General features: G+C 42.9%; 4 long non-coding RNA genes across 6 annotated transcripts; 2 read left to right on the forward strand and 2 right to left on the reverse strand.

The window, feature by feature from the left end:
- The first annotated feature begins 39 nt into the window (after positions 1–39).
- Positions 40–5096, forward strand: LOC144213534 (uncharacterized). 2 transcript variants are annotated; one of them, XR_013329992.1, is made up of 7 exons: positions 41–347; positions 1781–1848; positions 2544–2632; positions 3522–3617; positions 4021–4339; positions 4547–4624; positions 4753–5095. It is a non-coding gene; the product is annotated as an uncharacterized LOC144213534 (long non-coding RNA). The 2 variants fall into 2 exon arrangements; XR_013329991.1 differs by having other exon boundaries at positions 40–347; positions 4021–4624; positions 4753–5096.
- On the reverse strand, positions 3496–5035 carry LOC144213540 (uncharacterized). Its single transcript, XR_013329998.1, has 4 exons — positions 4649–5035; positions 4558–4587; positions 4388–4463; positions 3496–4321 (listed from the first exon to the last, which is right to left on the reverse strand). It is a non-coding gene; the product is annotated as an uncharacterized LOC144213540 (long non-coding RNA).
- A 4149-nt stretch (positions 5097–9245) lies between the features above and the next one.
- Positions 9246–13808, reverse strand: LOC144213535 (uncharacterized). Its single transcript, XR_013329993.1, has 7 exons — positions 13479–13808; positions 12075–12142; positions 11513–11611; positions 10527–10621; positions 9893–10217; positions 9599–9679; positions 9246–9471 (listed from the first exon to the last, which is right to left on the reverse strand). It is a non-coding gene; the product is annotated as an uncharacterized LOC144213535 (long non-coding RNA).
- LOC144213541 (uncharacterized) lies at positions 9270–10035 on the forward strand. 2 transcript variants are annotated; one of them, XR_013329999.1, is made up of 4 exons: positions 9270–9574; positions 9636–9665; positions 9752–9792; positions 9907–10035. It is a non-coding gene; the product is annotated as an uncharacterized LOC144213541 (long non-coding RNA). The 2 variants fall into 2 exon arrangements; XR_013330000.1 differs by having other exon boundaries at positions 9636–9661.
- Positions 13809–19992: the final 6184 nt, after the last annotated feature.

Consider the following 19992-nt stretch of genomic DNA (forward strand, 5'->3'; position numbering starts at 1 on the left):
ACTTTATATTGAAAGAAGATGTCTCGAATGCGGAAGTAGTTTATGTGAAACGGGGCCGTCATTACGCACGAGGGAATTTACGCATGCGTCTTAACCTGGACTTCCCCCAAATTACGTCAGAGAGAAACCCAGGAAGTGGGAGTCGAATTCCTCGCGCTTTGTTTTGTTTGTAAAAGGTTTTTTCGGCGTTTTATCGCACGATCTAAATGGGGGGATTTACAGTAAATACAACCGAGTCACGTTTGAAAGATTCCACGAACAGTAGTCCGCAAGAAAGGAGTTTTTCGAGTTTTTTGGGCTGATTTGGTGCACCCGGTGCAGGCTGCACAAGGAAAGTCACGAATAAGGTAAGAAATGCTGCAAAATTCTACTACAAGCGCCTCTTGATGAATATTTCTATCAGTAAAACGTGCACTTGTTTTCTGTTGAGCTTACTCGTCATAACACAGATCAGATGGAAACATTTTGTCAACCTCCACAATTTAATGAATCATATCCCCAATCAATGAGCACATGGTTCAAATACTGAGCTTTCTTTTTGAATAAAGAATTTGTAGTTGTTAATGCTTTTAAAAGATCTAGCATGGGGACAATGCTGACTGAAAATAGTCCATTGAACAATGTTGACATTTGATGAAATTGTCAGATTAACTATTTTTAACAATAATTGTTTTGTAGGTGGGATGTATGCAAGTTTCATGGGCATGCGCAGTTGGGGCCGAGGGCGTGTTTTGACATTTGGAGGAGTGTAGTTTTTTGGGTGGGGTGTGTGCAGATTTCATGGGCATGCGCATTGGGGACGAGGGCGTGTTTTGACACTTGGAGGAGTGTAGTTTTTTTGGCTGGGGTGTGTGCAGATTTCATGAGCATGCGCAGTGGAGCCGAGGGCGTGTTTTGACACCTGGGGGGAGTGTTGTTTTGTGGGTGGGATGTGTTCAGATTCTATGGGCATGCGCAGTGGGGCCGAGGGCGTGTTTTGACACTTGGAGGGGTGCGTTTGTGTGCGCGGGTGGGTGCGTCTGGCTCAAAGTCCGCCCACCGACTCTTGGAAGGCTTGGAAGGCAAGGGGATTGCCAGGGTTTGAGTCGACGTTTTGCCTGATTTCAAGCCGAAGGGGCGTGACCAACATAAAAGTGCATGAAATGAAGCCAAACTGCTCGGATCAGGGTTCAAAAGTCTTCCCAATACTCTTGGTAGTCACTTGCCATGCATTTCAAGCCTGCAAATTGGAAATTCTAATCTGACAATATGATGAGGAGCTTCCTTAGCTCCACCCACTGGGTAACATTCTCCTCTTTTCTTGCCCTTCAAAGCTTAGATAAGTGATTGGGATGTGAAATGATGTGCCATGTTGATCGATTTGGGTCCATATTGTCCGTATTGACCCTTATGTATAGTTTTTACAATTACTGTTAATATTTGGTGAGCTTTTAGTGCTATAATCATAGTCAGTTGGCTTGAGTAGACCGATTTCATAGGCGCTCCATTGATTGTGACCCTGTAGAGGGGTTACCTCCTTAGACCCTTGGCCCCCAAAACCCCTAATAGTATCTGATACGTGTCCAAAGTTGCTGAAAATATGATGTGCATCTTTTAACAATGTGCACATCCTCTATTTGTGGTCAGTAGAGTCCCATTTCAGGCAAAGTGTGCAAACGGCCAAATTTATAGGGGCCTCGGAGGTCTCTCATTGGCAAAAAAATGTTTTTTTCTAAATGTTTTGTGTTTAAAACATGTCAGATTGCATTAGTGCTAACGAAAAATGTCTTTTTGTTTACAGGAGCGGAGGCCCGGAAGATGGAGTTGCTTCCACGTCCATCAACCTGCGCGACACAAGTGTTAACAAAGGTAGGAAATGCTTCATTGAATGTATATTTGTATTGAAATTTGTTTTTTCAGCGTGCTAGTATTTGAGTAGTTTGAATTAGGATCACATTTATTTGACCACCTGTGTAAAACAAGAAGGTCTTTTGTAGAGCTAAAAATAATAATGTAAGTTTAGCCTATAAATGTAATTCTAGGTCTTACAGTTCAAAATGCTAATGCTATTTTCAGGCATCATCGTATGTAAGGTTACACACAAATATGGCAAGGCTAATTATGTGACTGTAATGTCATATCAATGCTAGAATCGTCACTGACGGCTTTCTTTGAGGGCATTACAGTTCAAGATACTAATGCTATTTTTGCGCTCGCATCATCATATGTATAGTTACATGTAAATATTGGTAGGCAAATGATTTGTTCATGATGCTAGTGCTATTTATTGCTCTCATCATCTTATGTATAGGTACATGTAAATATTGGTAGGCTAATGATTTGTTCATGATGTTAATGCTATTTTTGCGCTTGCATCATTTTATCTAAAGTTACATGTAATTATTGGTAGGCTTATTATTTGTTCATGATGCTAATGGTACTTTTGCGCTCGCATCATCTTATTTAAGGTTACTTCTCTTTATCGGTAGACTAATTATGTGTCTCTGATGTGGTATGAATGCTGGAATGGTCACTGACTGCTCTCGTTGTCGTCTTTTTGACAGGATTGTGGACGTTTTGGACGTACACAGCGCCTACGTTTGGGCCTGCGCTGCAGCCCGATGGCTTTTGGACACTGGCGTGACCTGACTGGGTATGTGACGTCTCCCGTTTCAGCTTGTGCAGTGGCATCTGATGCCGTCAGAATGTCAAAAAAGCCATTTTTTGCTAACAATACATTGTTGAAATGGAATCAGTCTTTGTCTTTTATTGCTAAATGCATCCCTACTAAGTTAAAAATAGGGTTTTTCCTTCAAAAAGTGTCTTTTTGGGGCATAAAAGGGCCACCAAAAAGAGCTCTCTGGAAAACCGGCCTCAGAAAAGCCGAAAATCTTCCTGACAACGAGACGTGTCACGACTCGGCCAACCAATCAGAGGCCTTAAAAATTGGATTTAGCCACCTCCCCTCCATGCAAATCTATGCAAATTTGGATTTAGCCCCGCCCTGGCCTCGCCCACCGGGACAGCCAATCAGAGCACGGCATTTGGCCGGACACGCCCCCTTTTTCCAAAATTCGGCGTTTTTTGGACCGAAACCCCGCCTCCCTGCCATAAAGCCAGCCTCCTTGGCTAAAGCCCACCCACTCCGAGAGAACCAATCAAATGGCAGTATTTGCCTCTCCACTTCCTGATTCTACACCAATCAGTGAATAGACGCCCCTTCCGAGAGAACCAATCAGGTGGCAGCATTCACCTTCCACTTCCTGATTCTACACCAATCAGTGAATGGACACCGCTCTCCCAGAGAACCAATCAGGTGGCAGCATCCTATTTTCACTTCCTTATTCTAAACCAATCAGAGAACTTGAATTTATTTCTCCACCAATCCCGGGCTAGTCATTTGCATAGTCACACCCAATTTTTTTTTAAAAAAAAATTAAAATAAAATAAAAAATAAATAATTTTAATAAAATAGTAATAATAATAAAAAGTTAGAAGAAAGAAGTTTGTTTTTTGTTCAACTTTATTTGTTTTTCTTTCAGAGCAAAAGTCCAAAGTTTGATGTCTTGAAGTTCTTCCTTCAACCAGTAGTAGGAGTCGGACCGCAACAGAGTGTGGAGACCTAAAGACAAAAAAATGTAAGTTAAGTGCAAGTCTAGTGCAAACCAAGTAAGTAAAGTGCAAGTCTAGTGCAGACCAAGTAAGTAAAGTGCAAGTCTAGTGCAGACCAAGTAAGTAAAGTGTAAGTTTAGTGCAGACAGGTAAGTAAAGTGCAAGTTGAGGGCAGTACAGTAAGTTTAAAAAGTGCAGTAGAGAAAGTTAAAAAATTGCAGTAGGGTAAGAAGTGCAGACAAGCCAGTTAAAGTGCAGACAAGCAAGTTAAAGTGCAGACAAGCAAGTTAAAGTGCAGTAGAATAAGAAATGAAGTAGAGCAAGTAAAAAGTGCAGACAAGCAAGTTAAGTGCATTCAAAGAAATGTGCAAACGGCGATAATACTTACCTTAAGAATGATGCAATGTCACTTGTACTTGACTTGAGCAGGAAGGCAGCAACAGTGGAAGAAGTGGACTTCAGCTGTGCAAGAACTTCATTTGATGAGATGTCACATGTTCTTGAGCAGGAGGGCAGCATCTGGACTTCAACTGGACGACTGTGGAAGAATTACATTGCAATCCAGACAATTGTCACGAAGGAGTTCACACGGAGGCAAAACATTTTGTCCTTTTATTTTATTTCCAGAATTCAGCAATCAAGATAATCAGCTCGTTGTCTCACAGGTGCAGGCAGCAGTTGGGGCAGGGTCAAGGCAGGTCTCCAAAATGGCGTCTCCACTGGAATGAGTCTGCAAACAAGAAAGTGGGTAAGCATATTCAGTTGTACTTTGTCTTAATAGTGCACATTGACTCACCTTTGCAGTACAATTAAGCTTGACGAACACTGATTGTTACCTTGAGCTGCAGCGCCCTCCGGTGGACACGAGGAAACTAGTCAGGAAAAGTGTTCAGAAGCGTGGCGTAAAAAAACGTCAAAGTTGGACAGTATTCACGTCCACCATTTCGTGTTGCAGTGTGCACTAACCTACTGGACGACGTCGTGGATGAAATCCGACTGCAAGAATCAAAGATAGAAGTCAAAATTGGACATGGTAAGGTATCTTAAGCGTTCTTACCTCAAACTTTGTCACTCTACTCTCAGCTTCTGCAACAGATTAATAGACAGTTAGATTTGCACGTGAATTAATTGTTTGCTCGTTTGACCTGTGCTTACCTGCAGGGTCGGACATTTTGGAAGTGACCTGCAAAAGAAAAGGAGAAAGAGTCAAACAGTACGGTTAACAGCCATTTTCCGTGCAAAGTGGACCATTTGGCAGAATACTTACCGACTGCAGCCTGTGAAGGAAGAAACAAGATCCATTAAGTATTTTTGAGCTTGATTTGGAATATTCAAAGTACTTACCAACTGCAGCCTGTGAAGGAAGAAATGGACCATTAAGTATTTTCAAGGTTGATTTGGAATATTTAAAGTACTTACTTGCTTCTTTTTGCACATTTGTGAGCTGTTGAAACAAGAGAAATGTAAGTTAGTCTCAAATAAAAAAAGTGAAAAGACTTGGGAATAGTACTTACTTTGGCTTTCCAGTGTGGAGCGACGCGCAGCATTCATTAAATGAAAGAGACCGCCTGCGAAAATGCTTCCTCTTTAAATAGTTTTTCGGAAGTGACGTAATTGCGCTAAAAAAATAAAAGTTTAAAAAATAATTTGAATGAGTCCTTCAAATTGAAAAGCGAACGGCCGGGACTCGTACCCGGGTCTCCCAATCCAAAGTCTTATGCTCTACTCATGAGACTAATGAGCAGATGACGTAGTACAATCTCATAGTGTATATGTCCCATTCTTAGTCACTCACATTCGGTAGACTGTCAAAAAAAAGGGTAAATATGACTTCCAATTTTTGAATTTGCAAAGCGTTGGTGGTCTAATGGTTAAAGACACTAACTGCTAATACTTTGGACTCGGGTTCGATCCTCACTCTTGCCTTTACCACTCTAGCATTTAATTCGTGAATGCAGCTGAGAGTGGGAATCGAACCCGGGTCGCCTGCATCGCAGGCAATGACTTATGCCATTCGCCACCTTGGCTGGTTTTCCGACGAAATTTCTTCCGTAAAAGTCCTAAATAATACCCAAAACACTTAGCGCAATTCGATGCAAGCGAAGTCTATGAATGTATACTATAGTGATGCACTGGTAACAAGGAGTTGGTTGGAAAAGAAATTGCAGAGTGTAATGCTTAAAAGTGTCACAAGATGGCAGCCGAACAAGACATGTCCAGTCAGGCACACTCATGGGACAATACGTGAGAGGAGTCCAAGTATACTACATTAATGTATACTAGGAAACAGCATACTTGGTTGGTTGGAAAAGTCATTGCAAATTGCAATTCCTGAAAACCGCCACAAGATGGCAGAAAGTTAGAACATGTCTATTCAGGACAATATGTGAGTCCAGGTATTCTACATAAGTACGTAGTTGGTTGGAAAAGACACTGCCAAGTGCAATGCCCAAAAACCGCCACAGGAGGGCATTGGGTTTAACATGTCTTGTGGAGAATAAAATAGCATGTCTGCATACATGCATACAGTCACAACACAAATTCAAGGAATTAAGAATTGTTATGGTTTGTTACTTTATTGTAGAGGGCTCAAGATGAATATTGCACATCATTTATATGAGCAAGATGAGGCTGACGCTGGGGAGCATATTGAAAATAAAGTTCACACAAATACACAAGTGCCTTGTCTGTCTGCTTTTGTCACGAAATAAACACAATATAAAGTTGGTGGTCATAACATGACAAGTGGAAATCAGCCGTCTGCCTGCAGGAACAAGTCCAGTCTGCACCAAGAGAGGAACAAGCATTAAAGCTGCACCTGGCTGTGAATAAATGGATAAAAGAACAATGATATGAGAACGTGTTCGATCGACCGAACGAACAGTTACGCATTAACAATGACGCTAATATGAAGCGGATGAGTCCACTCACCTCATCTGGCCATGATTCCGACACGCTTAACAGTCGCACCTTCGTATCTTGTTTCTATTGACCGCATAGTACGCTTAAAAAGACTACATTTACCTAAAATTATGCCCAGGAGACGAATTGTTTTGAACGGCTGCTATTTACCACGACTTCCGCATTGGAGGCTCTTCTTCTTTCAATAAGAGCGCTTAGCAAACAACCGTTGCGACTACGATGCCCTCGTGTGGACCGGAGATGTAATGACGGCACTGGTTCTCATAAACGACCATGAATCGACTATCTGTCTTAGGATGTTTTTTAAACAGCACAATGCACCTCTATTGGTGTCAAAGTGGAGGCCCGGGGGCCAAATGTGGCCCGCCGCATCATTTTTTGCGGTCCGAGAAAGTCAACCATGAGGATGTTTTAAAAGGCACAAGTACCACTATTGGTGTCAAAGTGGAGGCCCGGGGGCCAAATGTGGCCCGCCGCATCATTTTTTGCGGTCCGAGAAAGTTAACCATGAGGATGTTTTAAAAGGCACAAGTACCACTATTGGTGTTAAAGTGGAGGCCCGGGGGCCAAATGTGGCCCGCCGCATCATTTTTTGCGGTCCGAGAAAGTAATCATGGTTAACTTTCTCGGACCGCAAAAAATGATGCGGCGGGCCAGATTTGGCCCCTGGGCCTCCACTTGGACACCAATAGAGGTGCATTGTCCCGTTTAAAATATCCTCGTGGTTTACTTTCTCGGACCGCAAAAAATGATGCGGCGGGCCAGATTTGGCCCCCGGGCCTCCACTTGGACACCAATAGAGGTGCATTGTGCCTTTTAAAATATCCTCATGGTTTATTTTATTGGACCGCAAAAAAATGATGCGGCGGGCCAGATTTGGCCCGCGGGCCTCCACTTGGACACCAACAGAGGTGCTGTCATTACACCCCCGGTCCACACGATGGCAGCGTAGTCACAAGTGTTGTTTGCAAAGCGCTCTTATTGTAAGAAGAAGATCCTCCAATGCGGAAGTCGTGGTAACCAGCAGCCGATCAAAACAATCCTTCTACGCATAATTTTAGGTAAATGTAGTCTTTTTAAGCGTACTATGCGGTCAATAGAAACAAGATACGAAGGTGCGACTGTTAAGCGTGTCAGAATCATGGCCAGATGAGGTGAGTGGACTCATCCGCTTCATATTAGCGTCATTGTTAATGCGTCAACTGTTCGTTCGGCCGTTCTCATGTCATTGTTCTTTTATCCATGTATTCACAGCCAGGTGCAGCTTTAATGCTTGTTCCTCTCTTGGTGCAGACTGGACTTGTTTCTGCAGGCAGACGGCTGACTTCCACTTGCGATCCCATGCATGACAACCAACTTTGTTTTGTGTTTATTTCATGACAAAAGCAGACAAGGCACTTGTGTATTTGGTCGAACTTTATTTTCAATGTTCTCCTCAGCGTCAGCCTCATCTTGCTCATATAAATGATGTGCAATATTCATCTTGAGCCCTCTCCAATAAAGTAACAAACCATAACAATTCTTAATTCCTTGAATTTGTGTTGTGACTGTATGCATGTATGAATACATGCTATGTTATTCACGACAAGACATGTTCGACCTGATACCTCCTGTGGCGATTTTTGGGCATTGCACTTGGCAATGTCTTTTCCGACCAACTACGTACTTATGTAGAATACTACCTGGACTCACATATTGTCCTGAATGTGCCTGAATAGACATATTCTAACTGTCTGCCCTCTTTTGGCGGTTTTAAGGCATTGCACTTTGCAATGGCTTTTCCAACCAACTACGTACTTATGTAGAATTCCTGGACACACATTGTCCTGAATGTGCCTGAATAGACATGTTCTTACTGTCTGCCCTCTTTTGGCAGTTTTAAGGCATTGCACTTTGCAATGGCTTTTCCAACCAACTAAGTATGCTGTTTCCTCGTATAGTACATGGTATTTAGTATACCTGGACACCTGGAGTGTGCCTGACTGGACATGTTCGGCTGCCATCTTGTGACACTTTTAAGCATTACACTCTGCAATTGTTTTTCCAACCAACTCCTTGTTACCAGTGCATCACTGTAGTACATTCATTGACTTCGCTTGCATCGAAATGCGCTAAGTGTTTTGGGTATTATTTAGGACTTCTACGGGAGAAATTTCGGCGGAAATCCAGCCGAGGTGGCGAATGGTATAAGTCATTGCCTGCGATGCAGGCGACCCGGGTTCGATTCCCACTCTCAGCTGCATTCACGAATTAAATGCTAGAGTGGCAAAGGCAAGAGAGAGGATCGAACCCGAGTCCAAAGTATTCGCAGTCAGTGTCTTTAACCATTAGACCACCAACGCTTTGCAAATTCAAAAATTGGAAGTCATATTTACCCTTTTTTTTGACAGTCTACCGAATGTGAGTGACTAAGACTGGGACATATACACTATGAGATCGCTCTACGTCATCTGCTCATTAGTCTCATGAGTAGAGCATTAGACTCTGGCTTGGGAGACCCGGGTACGAGTCCCGGTCGCTCGCTTTTCAATTTGAAGGACTCATTCAAATTATTTTTTAAACTTTTATTTTTTAAGCGCAATTACGTCACTTCCGAAAAAGTATTTAAAGAGGAAGCATTTTCGCAGACGGTCTTTTTCATTTAATGAATGCTGCGCGTCGCTCCACACTGGAAAGCCAAAGTAAGTACTATTCCCAAGTCTTTTCACTTTTTTATTTGAGACTGACTTACATTTCTCTTGTTTCAACAGCTCACAAATGTGCAAAAAGAAGCAAGTAAGTACTTTAAATATTCCAAATCAACCTTGAAAATACTTAACGGTCCATTTCTTCCTTCACAGGCTGCAGTTGGTAAGTATTCTGCCAGATGGTCCACTTTGCACGAACAATGGCTGTTAAACCATACTGTTTGACTCTTTCTCCTTTTTCTTTTGCAGACCTTTTCCAAGATATTCGACCCTGCAGGTAAGCAGCACAGGTGAAACGAGCAAACAATTGATCCAAGTGCAAATGTGTCTATTAATCTGTTTCAGAAGCCGTGAGCAGTGTAACAAATTTGAAGGTAATAACGCCTGAGATGACTCACCATGTCCAATTTTGACTTCTGTCTTTGTTTCTTCCAGTCGGATTTCATCCACCACGACGTCCAGTAGGTTAGTAGTGCACACTGCAACACAAAATGGTGGACGTGAACACGTTCTATTGTGAACTATGTTTTACCTTCCACTCTCTTTTGCAGACTAGTTTCCTCGTGTCCACCGGAGGGCGCTGCAACTCAAGGTAACTGTAGCAGATTTTTTTTAGGCTTGATTGTAATACAAAGGTGAGTAAAGGTATACCATACAGACGGTAAAAATGACTAAATGAAATGTTTACCCACTTTCTTGTGCGCAGACTCATTCCAGTGAAGACGCCATATTAGAGCCCCGCCTTGACCAGTCAGCCCCAAGTGCTGCACCTGTGAGACAACAAGCTGATTGACTTCAATGCTGAATTCTGGAAAATTAAAATAAAAAGACAAACTGTTTTGCCTCCGTGTGAACTCCTTCGTGACAATTGTCTGGATTGCAATGTAATTCTTCCACAGTTGAAGTTGTCCAGTTCTTCCACAGTTGAAGTCCAAATGCTTCCATCCTGCTCAAGAACAAGTGACATGACATCAAATGAAGTCCTTCCACAGTTGAAGTCATCCAGTTGCTGCCCTCCTGCTCAAGTCAAGAACAAGTGACATCGCATCTTTCTATGGTGAGTCTTATCGTCGTTTGCACAATTCTTTGGATGTACTTGACTTCTTTGCATGCTTTTTTAACTTCTTTTGCACCTTTAACTTGCTTGACTTCTACTTTAAACTTACTTGTCTTGCACTTTAAACTTGTCTTGCACTTTACACTTACTTGTCTTGCACTTGTCTTGCACTTAACTAACTTAAATTGCACTAGACTTGCATTTAACTTGTCTTGCACTAGACTTGCACTTAACTAACTTGAATTGTACTTGACTTGCACTTAACTTACTTTTTTTTGTCTTCAGATCTCTCCTCACTCTGTTCCAATCCGACTCCTACTGGTTTGAAGAAGAACTTCAAGACATCGAACTTTGGACTTTTGCTCTGAAAGAAAAACAAATAAAGTTAAACAAAAAACAAACTCCTTTCTTCTAATTTTTTATTATTATAACTATTTTATTTATTTTAATTTTATTTTTTATTTTTTTTTTATTTATTTTTTATAATTTTTTGGGTGTGGCTATGCAAATGACTAGCCAGAGATTGGTGGAATACCTAAATTGGCTTTACTGATTGGTTTAAAATAAGGAAGTGAAAATTGAATGCAGCCAGTTGATTGGTTTTCTGGGAGAGGGGTGTCCATTCACTGATTGGTGTAGAATCAGGAAGTGGAAGGTGAATGCTGCCAACTGATTGGTTCTCCGGGAAGGGGCGTCTATTCACTGATTGGTGTAGAGTCAGGAAGTGGGGAGGCGAATACTGCCATGCGATTGGTTCTCTCGGAATGGGTGGGCTTTAGTCAGGGGGGGCTGGCTTTGTAGCGGGAGGCGGGGTTTCGGTCCAAAAAACGCAGTTTTTTGGGAAAAGGGGGCGTGTCCGGCCAAATGCCGTGCTCTGATTGGCTGTCCCGGTGGGCGAGGCCAGGGCGGAGTTAAATCCAAATTTGCATAGATTTGCATAGAGGGGAGGTGGCTAAATCCAATTTTTAAGGCCTCTGATTGGATGGCCGAAACGTGACATGTCTCGTTGCCGGGAAGATTTTCTGCTTTTCTGAGGCCCCGTTTTCCGAGAGCTCTTTTTGGTGGATGTTTTGTGCCCCAAAAAGACACATTTTGAAGGAAAACACCTATTTTAAACTTAGTAAGGGTGCATTTAGCAATAAAAGACAAAGACTGATTCCATTTCAACAATATATTGTGAGCAAAAAATGGCTTTTTTGACATTCTGACGGCACCAGATGCCACCGCAGAAGCTGAAACGGGCAACGTCACATACCCAGCCAGGTCACGACAGGTCACGCCAGTGTCCAGGAGCCATCGGGCTGCAGCGCGGGCCCCTCCGGAGGCGCCGTGTACCTCCAAAACGTCCCCCATCCTGTCAAGAAGACGACAACGAGAACAATCAGTGACCATTCTAGCATTCATACCACATTACAGTCACATATATAGTCTACTGATAATGATAAGTAACCTTACATGAGATGATGCAAGCGCAAAAATAGCATGAGCATCACCAACAAATAATTAGCCTGGCAATGTTTACATCTGACTGTACATAAGGTGATGCGAGTGCAAAAATAGCTTTAGCATCAGTGACAATTCTAGCATTGATATGACTTTACAATCACATAATTAGCCTTACATAACCTTACATACAATGATGCCTGAAAGTAGTATTAGCATCTTGGACTGTAAGACCTACAATGACATTATTATTTTGAGCTCTACACGGGTGGTCAAATAAATGTGGTTCTAATTCAAGCTATTCAATTACTAGCATGATAAATACATCTTAAAAACATGTTTTTCAATACAAATATACATTCAACATTTCCTACCTATGTTAGCACTTGTGTGGCGCAGGTTGATGGACGTGGAAGCAACTCCATCTTCCGGGCCTCCGCTCCTGTAAACAAAATGACATGTTTTCGTTAGAACTAATCCAATTTGACTCAGATTGCATGTTTTAAACACAAAACATTGAGGAAAAAGCCATTTTTTGCCGACCAGAGACCTCTGAGGCCCCTATAAATGTGGCCTTTTGTGGCACACTTTGCCTGAAATGGGACTCTACTGACCACAAATAGAGGATGTGCACATTGTTAAAAGATGCACATCATATTTTGAGCAACTTTGGACACGTATCAGGTACGATTGTGGGTTTTGGAGGCCAAAGGTCTAAGGAGGGAACCCATCCACTTAGTCACAATCAATGGAGCGCCTATGAAATCTGTCTACTCAAGCCAACTGACTATGAACACAACACTAAAATCTCACCAAATATGAACAACAATTGGAAAAAGTATGCAAGGGGCTCAAAATGGGCAATTTGGACATCATAATCACTTATTTAAGCTTTGAAGGGCAAGAAAAGAGGAGAATGTTACCCAGTGGGCAGAGTTAATGAAGCCTATCATCATATTGTCAGATGACATATTTGGATTTTCAGGCTTGGAATGCATGGCAAGTGACTACCAAGAGTGTTGGGAAGACATTTGGCCTCTGATCCGAGCAGTTTGGCTTCATTTCAGGCACTTTTACGTTGGATACGCCCCTTCGGCATGAAATGGGGCAAAACGTCGACTCAAACCCTGGCAATCCCCTTGCCTTCCAAGCCTTCCGAGAGTCGGTGGGCGGACTTTGAGCCAGACGCACCCACCCGCGCACACAAACGCACCCCTCCAAGAGTCAAAACACGCCCTCGGCACCCCTGCGCATGCCCATAAAATCTGAACACATCCCACCCACAAGACAACACTCCCCTCCAAGTGTCAAAACACGCCCTCGGCCCAACTGCGCATGCCCATGAAGTTTGCGTACATCCCACCCACAAAACGACACCCCCTCCAAGTTGCAAAACACGCCCTCGGCCCCACTGCGCATGCCCATTAAAACTGATAACCATCCCTCCCACCCAAAAATATTAGTCTGTTAATAGTCAATGTAACAATTTCATCAAATGTCAACATTGTTCGATGCATTATTTTCAGTCAGGCTTGTCCTCATGCTAGATCTTTTAAAAGCAATAAAAAATACACATTCTTTCTTCAAGAGGAAAGGTCAATATTTGAGCCATGTTGTCATTGATTGGGAAAATAGTTCATTCAATTGTGGAGGTTGGCAAAATGTTTCGATCTGATCTGGGTTTGGAGGATCAAGCTCAACAGAAAACAAGTACACGTTTTACTAATAGAAATATTCACCAAGAGGCGTTTGTAGTAGACATTTGCAGCATGCCTTACCTTATTCCTGACTTTCCTTGTACAGCCTGCAGCAAAGAGTGCACAAAATCAGCCCAAAAAACTCCCTTCTTGCGGACTACTGGTCGTGTAATCTATCAAACGTGACTCGGTTGTATTTACTGTAGATTCCCCCATTTAGATCTTGCGATAAAACGCCGAAAAAAACAGTCTACAAACAAAAGAACACGCAATGAATTCGTCTCCCACTTCCTGGGTTCCTCTCTGACGTCAGTCCGGGGGAAGTCCAGGATATAGCGCGTGCGTAAATTCCCTCGTGTGGATGACATCAACGACTTCCGCATTCGATTCATCTTCTTCTTTCGATAAAAAGAGCTTTGCGTAAAGCGCTGGGATCCTTGCGCCGTCCTGTGGACTACATGTGTAACGACGACCTCTTTCACATAAACGACTTCCGCATTCGAGACATCATCTCTCAATAATAAGTGCTTTGCAAACAACCGTTGGGATCACAGTGCCCTCGTGTGGACCGGGGGTGTAATGACAGCACCTCTGTAGGTGTCCAAGTGGAGGCCCGGGGGCCAAATCTGGACCGCCGCATCATTTTGTGCGGTCCGATAAAGTAAACCATGAGATTATTTTAAACGGCACAATGCACCTCTATTGGTGTCCAAGTGGAGGCCCGGGGGCCAAATGTGGCCCGCCACATCAATTTGTGCGGTCCGAGAAAGTAAACCATGAGGATATTTTAAACAGGATAACGCACCTCCATTGGTGTCCAAGTGGAGGCCCGGGGGCCAAATGTGGCCCGCTGCATCATTTTGTGCGGCCCGAGAAAGTAAACCATGAGGATATTTTAAACAGGATAATGCACCTCCATTGGTGTCCAAGTGGAGGTCCGGGGGCCAAATGTGGCCCGCCGCATCATTTTGTGCGGTCCGAGAAAGTAAACCATGAGGATATTTTAAAAGGCACAATGCACCTCTATTGGTGTCCAAGTGGAGGCTCGGGGGCCAAATGTAGCCCGCCGCATCATTTTGTGCGGTCCGAGAAAGTAAACCATGAGGATATTTTTAATGGCACAATGCACCTCTATTGGTGTCCAAGTGGAGGCCCGGGGGCCAAATCTGGCCCGCCACATAATTTTGTGCGGTCCGAGAAAGTAAACCATGAGGATATTTTAAACGGCGCAATACACCTCTATTGGTGTTCAAGTGGAGGTCCGGGGGCCAAATCTGGCCCGCCGCATAATTTTGTGCGGCCCGAGAAAGTAAACCATTATTTACTTTCTCGGACCGCACAAAATGATGCGGCGGGCCAGATTTGGCCCCCGGACCTCCACTTTGACACCAATAGAGGTGCATTGTGCTGTTTAAAAACGTCTTTCTTGGACCGCACAATGTGTTGCGGCGGGCCAGATTTGGCCCGCGGAACTCCACTTAGACACCAATAGAGGTGCATTGTCCCATTTAAAATATCCTCGTGGTTTACTCTCTCGGACCGCAAAAAATGATGCGGCGGGCCAGATTTGGCCCCCGGACCTCCACTTGGACACCAATAGAGGTGCGTTGTGCTGTTTAATATATCCTGATGGTTTACTTTCTCGGACCACACAAAATGATGCGGCGGGCCACATTTGGCCCCCGGACCTCCACTTTGACACCAATAGTGGTGCATTGTGCTGTTTAAAAAACATCCTAAAACAGAAAGTCGATTCATGGTCGTTTATGAGAACCAGTGCCGTCTTTACATCTCCGGTCCACACGAGGGCATCGTAGTTGCAACGGTTGCTTGCAAAGCACCCTTATTGAAAGAAGAAGATCCTCCAATGCGGAAGTCTTGGTAACCAGCAGCCGTTCAAAACAATCCTTCTACGCATAATTTTAGGTAAATGTAGTCTTTTTAAGCGTACTATGCGGTCAAAAGAAACAAGATACGAAGGTGCGACTGTTGAGCGTGTCGGAATCATGGCCAGATGAGGTGAGTGGACTCATCCGCTTCATATAAGCGTCATTGTTAAAATCTGGCCCGCCGCATCATTTTGTGCGGTCCGAGAAAGATGTTTTTTAAACAGCACAATGCACCTCTGTTGGTGTCAAAGTGGAGGCCCGGGGGCCAAATCTGGCCCGCCGCATCATTTTGTGCGGTCCGAGAAAGTAAACCATGAGGATATTTTAAAAGGCACAATGCACCTCTATTGGTGTCAAAGTGGAGGCCCGGGGGCCAAATCTGGCCCGCCGCATCATTTTGTGCGGTCCGAGAAAGTAAACCATGAGGATATTTTAAAAGGCACAATGCACCTCTATTGGTGTCAAAGTGGAGGCCCGGGGGCCAAATCTGGCCCGCCGCATCATTTTGTGCGGTCCGAGAAAGTAAACCATGAGGATATTTTAAAAGGCACAATGCACCTCTATTGGTGTCAAAGTGGAGGCCCGGGGGCCAAATCTGGCCCGCCGCATCATTTTGTGCGGTCCGAGAAAGTAAACCATGAGGATATTTTAAAAGGCACAATGCACCTCTATTGGTGTCAAAGTGGAGGCCCGGGGGCCAAATCTGGCCCGCCGCATCATTTTGTGCGGTCCGAGAAAGTAAACCATGAGGATATTTTAAAAGGCACAATGCACCTCTATTGGTGTCAAAGTGGAGGCCCGGGGGCCAAATCTGGCCCGCCGCATCATTTTGTGCGGCCCGAGAAAGTAAACCATTATTACTTTCTCGGGCCGCACAAAATGATGCGGCGGGCCAGATTTGGCCCCCGGACCTCCACTTTGACACCTATAGAGGTGCATTGTGCTGTTTAAAAAACATCTTTCTCGGACCGCACAAAATGATGCGGCGGGCCAGATTTGGCCCCCAGGCCTCCACTTGGAAAACCATAAGGTACCTATGTCGTTTTTATGGAAAAAAACGACATGGGTACCTATGTCGTTTTTTTCCCATAAAAGCGACTTAGGTACCTATGTCGTTTTTATGGAAAAAAAACGACATAGGTACCTATGTCGTTTTTATCGGAAAAAAACGACATAGGTACCTATGTCGCTTTTTTTCGATAAAAACGACATAGGTACCTATGTCCTTTTTATCCATAAAAACGACATAGGTACCTATGTCCTTTTTTTCCATAAAAGCGACATAGGTACCTATGTCGTATTTTTCCATAAAAACGACATAGGTACCTATTTCGTTCTTTTTCCATAAAAACGACATAGGTACCTATGTCGTTTTTATGGGAAAAACGACATAGGTACCTAAGTTGTTTTTTTCCATAAAAACATAAGACATAGGTACCTATGTGGTTTTTATGGAAAAAAACGACATAGGTACCTATGTCGCTTTTTTTTCGATAAAAACGACTTAGGTACCTATGTCGTTTTTTTCCATAAAAACGACATAGGTACCTATGTCGTTTTTTCCCATAAAAACGACATAGGTACCTATGTTGTTTTTTTTTCGAAGTACCTCTGGGGCTACGAGTTCCCACCCGTCATGTCGCTGAGCGCGTCAGGGGGCTACGTGGCCAACTTTACCTTCTTCGACAAGGTGTTCAAAGCTAAAACGCCGCCGTCCCATGACGTCGAAGCGGGCAAGTCCAAGGTGAAACGACAGCGGGACAGTGCCACGCCCAGCATGAAAATCAGTAATGTATGACAGGGAGAGGGCGTGGCCTTGGGTTTGGATGGGTAGGGTCAGAGAGGACAATGAGTGGAGCATTAATATTTTGTTGTTTTTTTTATTTTAAAAAGGACTTATGTTCCGATGTCTTGTATATACATTATGTATTGTTATATTATTCCATAGGTACCTATTTATTAAAAAAAAAGACTCAACTAAGTTCCTTCTTCTTTTTCCATCAGGTCAGCACCATTGAGAGAGCTGCAACAATATATGTGAATTATGGAAAGACTTCATGTTTAACTATGTTCATCTAATGTCTTTCAATAAAATGATGTTGTGTACATTTTGTCTTATGGTGCTTACTATTCTGCAATTACTTTTATTTAATTTTTAGCACAGTAAAAACATACACATACTACCACGTATTAGTATTCATAACCAAAGTATTTAGTTTATATTTCTTATTACTCCAAGTCATAAATCCTATGTATTAGTATTGGTCAGAATCCTATTTATTGTGAACACACAAAATCGTTTATGTTAAACGGGGCCGTCATTACACTTCTAGTCCACAGGACGGCGCAATGATCCCAACGGTTGTTTGCAAAGCACTGTTTATTGAAAGAAGAAGAAGATGATTCGAATAAGGAAGTCGTTGATGTCATTCCACACGAGGGAATTTACGCATGCGCTATATCCTGGAGTTCCCCGGACTGACGTCAGAGAGAAACCCAGGAAGTGGGAGACGAATTCATTGCGTGTTCTTTTGTTTGTAAACTGTTTTTTCGGCGTTTTATTGCATGATCTAAATGGGGGAATTTACAGTAAATACAACCGAGTCACGTTTGATAGATTACACGAATAGTAGTCCGCAAGAAGGGAGTTTTTTCAAGTTTTTTGGGCTGATTTTGTGCACTCGTTGCAGGCTGTACAAGGAAAGTCAGGAATAAGGTAAGCAATGCTGCAAATGTCTACTACAAACGCTTCTTGGTGAATATTTCTACTCGTAAAACGTGTACTTGTTTTCTGTTCAGCTTGATCCTCCAAACCCAGATCAGATCAAATTATTTTGCCAACCTCCACAATTGAATGACCCCATTCATTTCCCCAATCAATGACAACATGGCTCAAATATTGACCTTTGTTTTTGAAGAATGTGTAATTTGTCTTGCTTTTAAAGGATCTAGCATGAGGACAAGCCTGACTGAAAATAATGCATTGAACAATGTTGACATTTGATGAAATTGTTACATTGACTATTAATTGAAATTGTTACATTGACTATTAATTGACTACTATTCTTGGGTGGGTGGGATGTATGTAAAATTTCATGGGCATGCGCATCCTCTTTTCTTGCCCTTCAAAGCTTAAATAAGTGATTATGATGTGCCGTGTTGATGGCGTTGTGTCCATATTGCCCATTTTGAGCCCCTTGTATACTTTTTCCAATTGTTGTTCATATTTGGTGAGATTTTAGTGTTGTGTTCATAGACAGTTGGCCTGAGTAGACCGATTTCATAGGCGCTCCAGTGATTGTGACTAAGTGGAGGGGTTCCCTCCTTAGACCTTTGGCCTCCAAAACCCACAATCGTACCTGATACGTGTCCAAAGTTGCTCAAAATATGATGTGCACCTTTTAACAATGTGCACATCCTCTATTTGTGGTCAGTAGAGTCCCATTTCAGGCAAAGTGTGCAAAAGGCCACATTTATAGGGGCCTCAGAGGTCTCTGGTCGGCAAAAAATGGCTTTTTCCTCAATGTTTTGTGTTTAAAACATGCGATCTGAGTCCAATTGGATTAGTGCTAACCAAAAATGTCATTTTGTTTACAGGAGTGGAGGCCCGGAAAATGGAGTTGCTTCCACATCCATCAACCTGCGCCACACAAGTGCTAACAAAGGTGGGAAATGCTCCATTCAATGTATATTTGAATTGAAAAGAATGTTTTTAAGATTTATTTATCATGCTAGTAATCGAATAGCTTGAATTAGAATCACATTTATTTGACCACCCGTGTAGAGCTCAAAATAATAATGTAATTCTAGGTCATACAGTCCAAGATGCTAATACTATTTTCAGGCATCATTGTATGTCAGGTTACATATAAACATTGCTAGGCTAATTATGTGACTGTAATGTCATATAACTGCTAGAATGGTCACTGATGCTAATGCTATTTTTGCACTCACATCACCTTATGTACAGTTAGATGTAAACATTGGTAGGCTAATTATTTGTTCATGATGCTAATGCTATTTATTTGTTCATTATGTCAATGCTATTTTTGCGCCCGCATCATCTTCTGTATCGTTACATGTACATATTGGTAGGCTATTTATTTGTTGGTGATGCCAATGCTATTTTGGCGCTTGCATCATCTCATGTAAGGTTACTTATCATGATCAGTAGACTAATTATGTGACTGTAATGTGGTATGAATGCTAGAATGGTCACTGACTTCTCTCGTTGTCGTCTTCTTGACAGGATGGGGGACGTTTTGGACGTACACGGCGCCTCCGGACGGGCCCGTGCTGCAGCCCGATGGCTTCTGGGCACTGGCGTGACCTGGCGTGACCTGGCGTGACCTGGCTGGGTATGTGACGTCTTACGTTTCAGCGTCTGCAGTGGCATCTGATGCCGTCAGAATGTCAAAAAGGCCCTTTTTTGCGAACAATATACTGTTGAAATTGAATCAGTCTTCGTCTTTTCTTGCTAAATGCATCCTTACTAAGTTTAAAATAGATGTTTTCCTTCAAAATGTGTCTTTTTGGGGCACAAAACGTCCACCAAAAAGAGCTCTCGGAAAACGGGGCCTCAGAAAAGCAGAAAATCGTCCCGGCAACAAGTCGTGTCACGTTTCGGCCATCCAATCAGAAGCCTTAAAAATTGGATTTAGCCACCTCCCCTCTATGCAAATCTATGCAAATTTGGATTTAGCCCC

This window comes from Stigmatopora nigra, chromosome 20 (genome assembly GCF_051989575.1).
Source record: "Stigmatopora nigra isolate UIUO_SnigA chromosome 20, RoL_Snig_1.1, whole genome shotgun sequence".
NCBI classification, from domain to species: Eukaryota; Metazoa; Chordata; class Actinopteri; order Syngnathiformes; family Syngnathidae; genus Stigmatopora; species Stigmatopora nigra.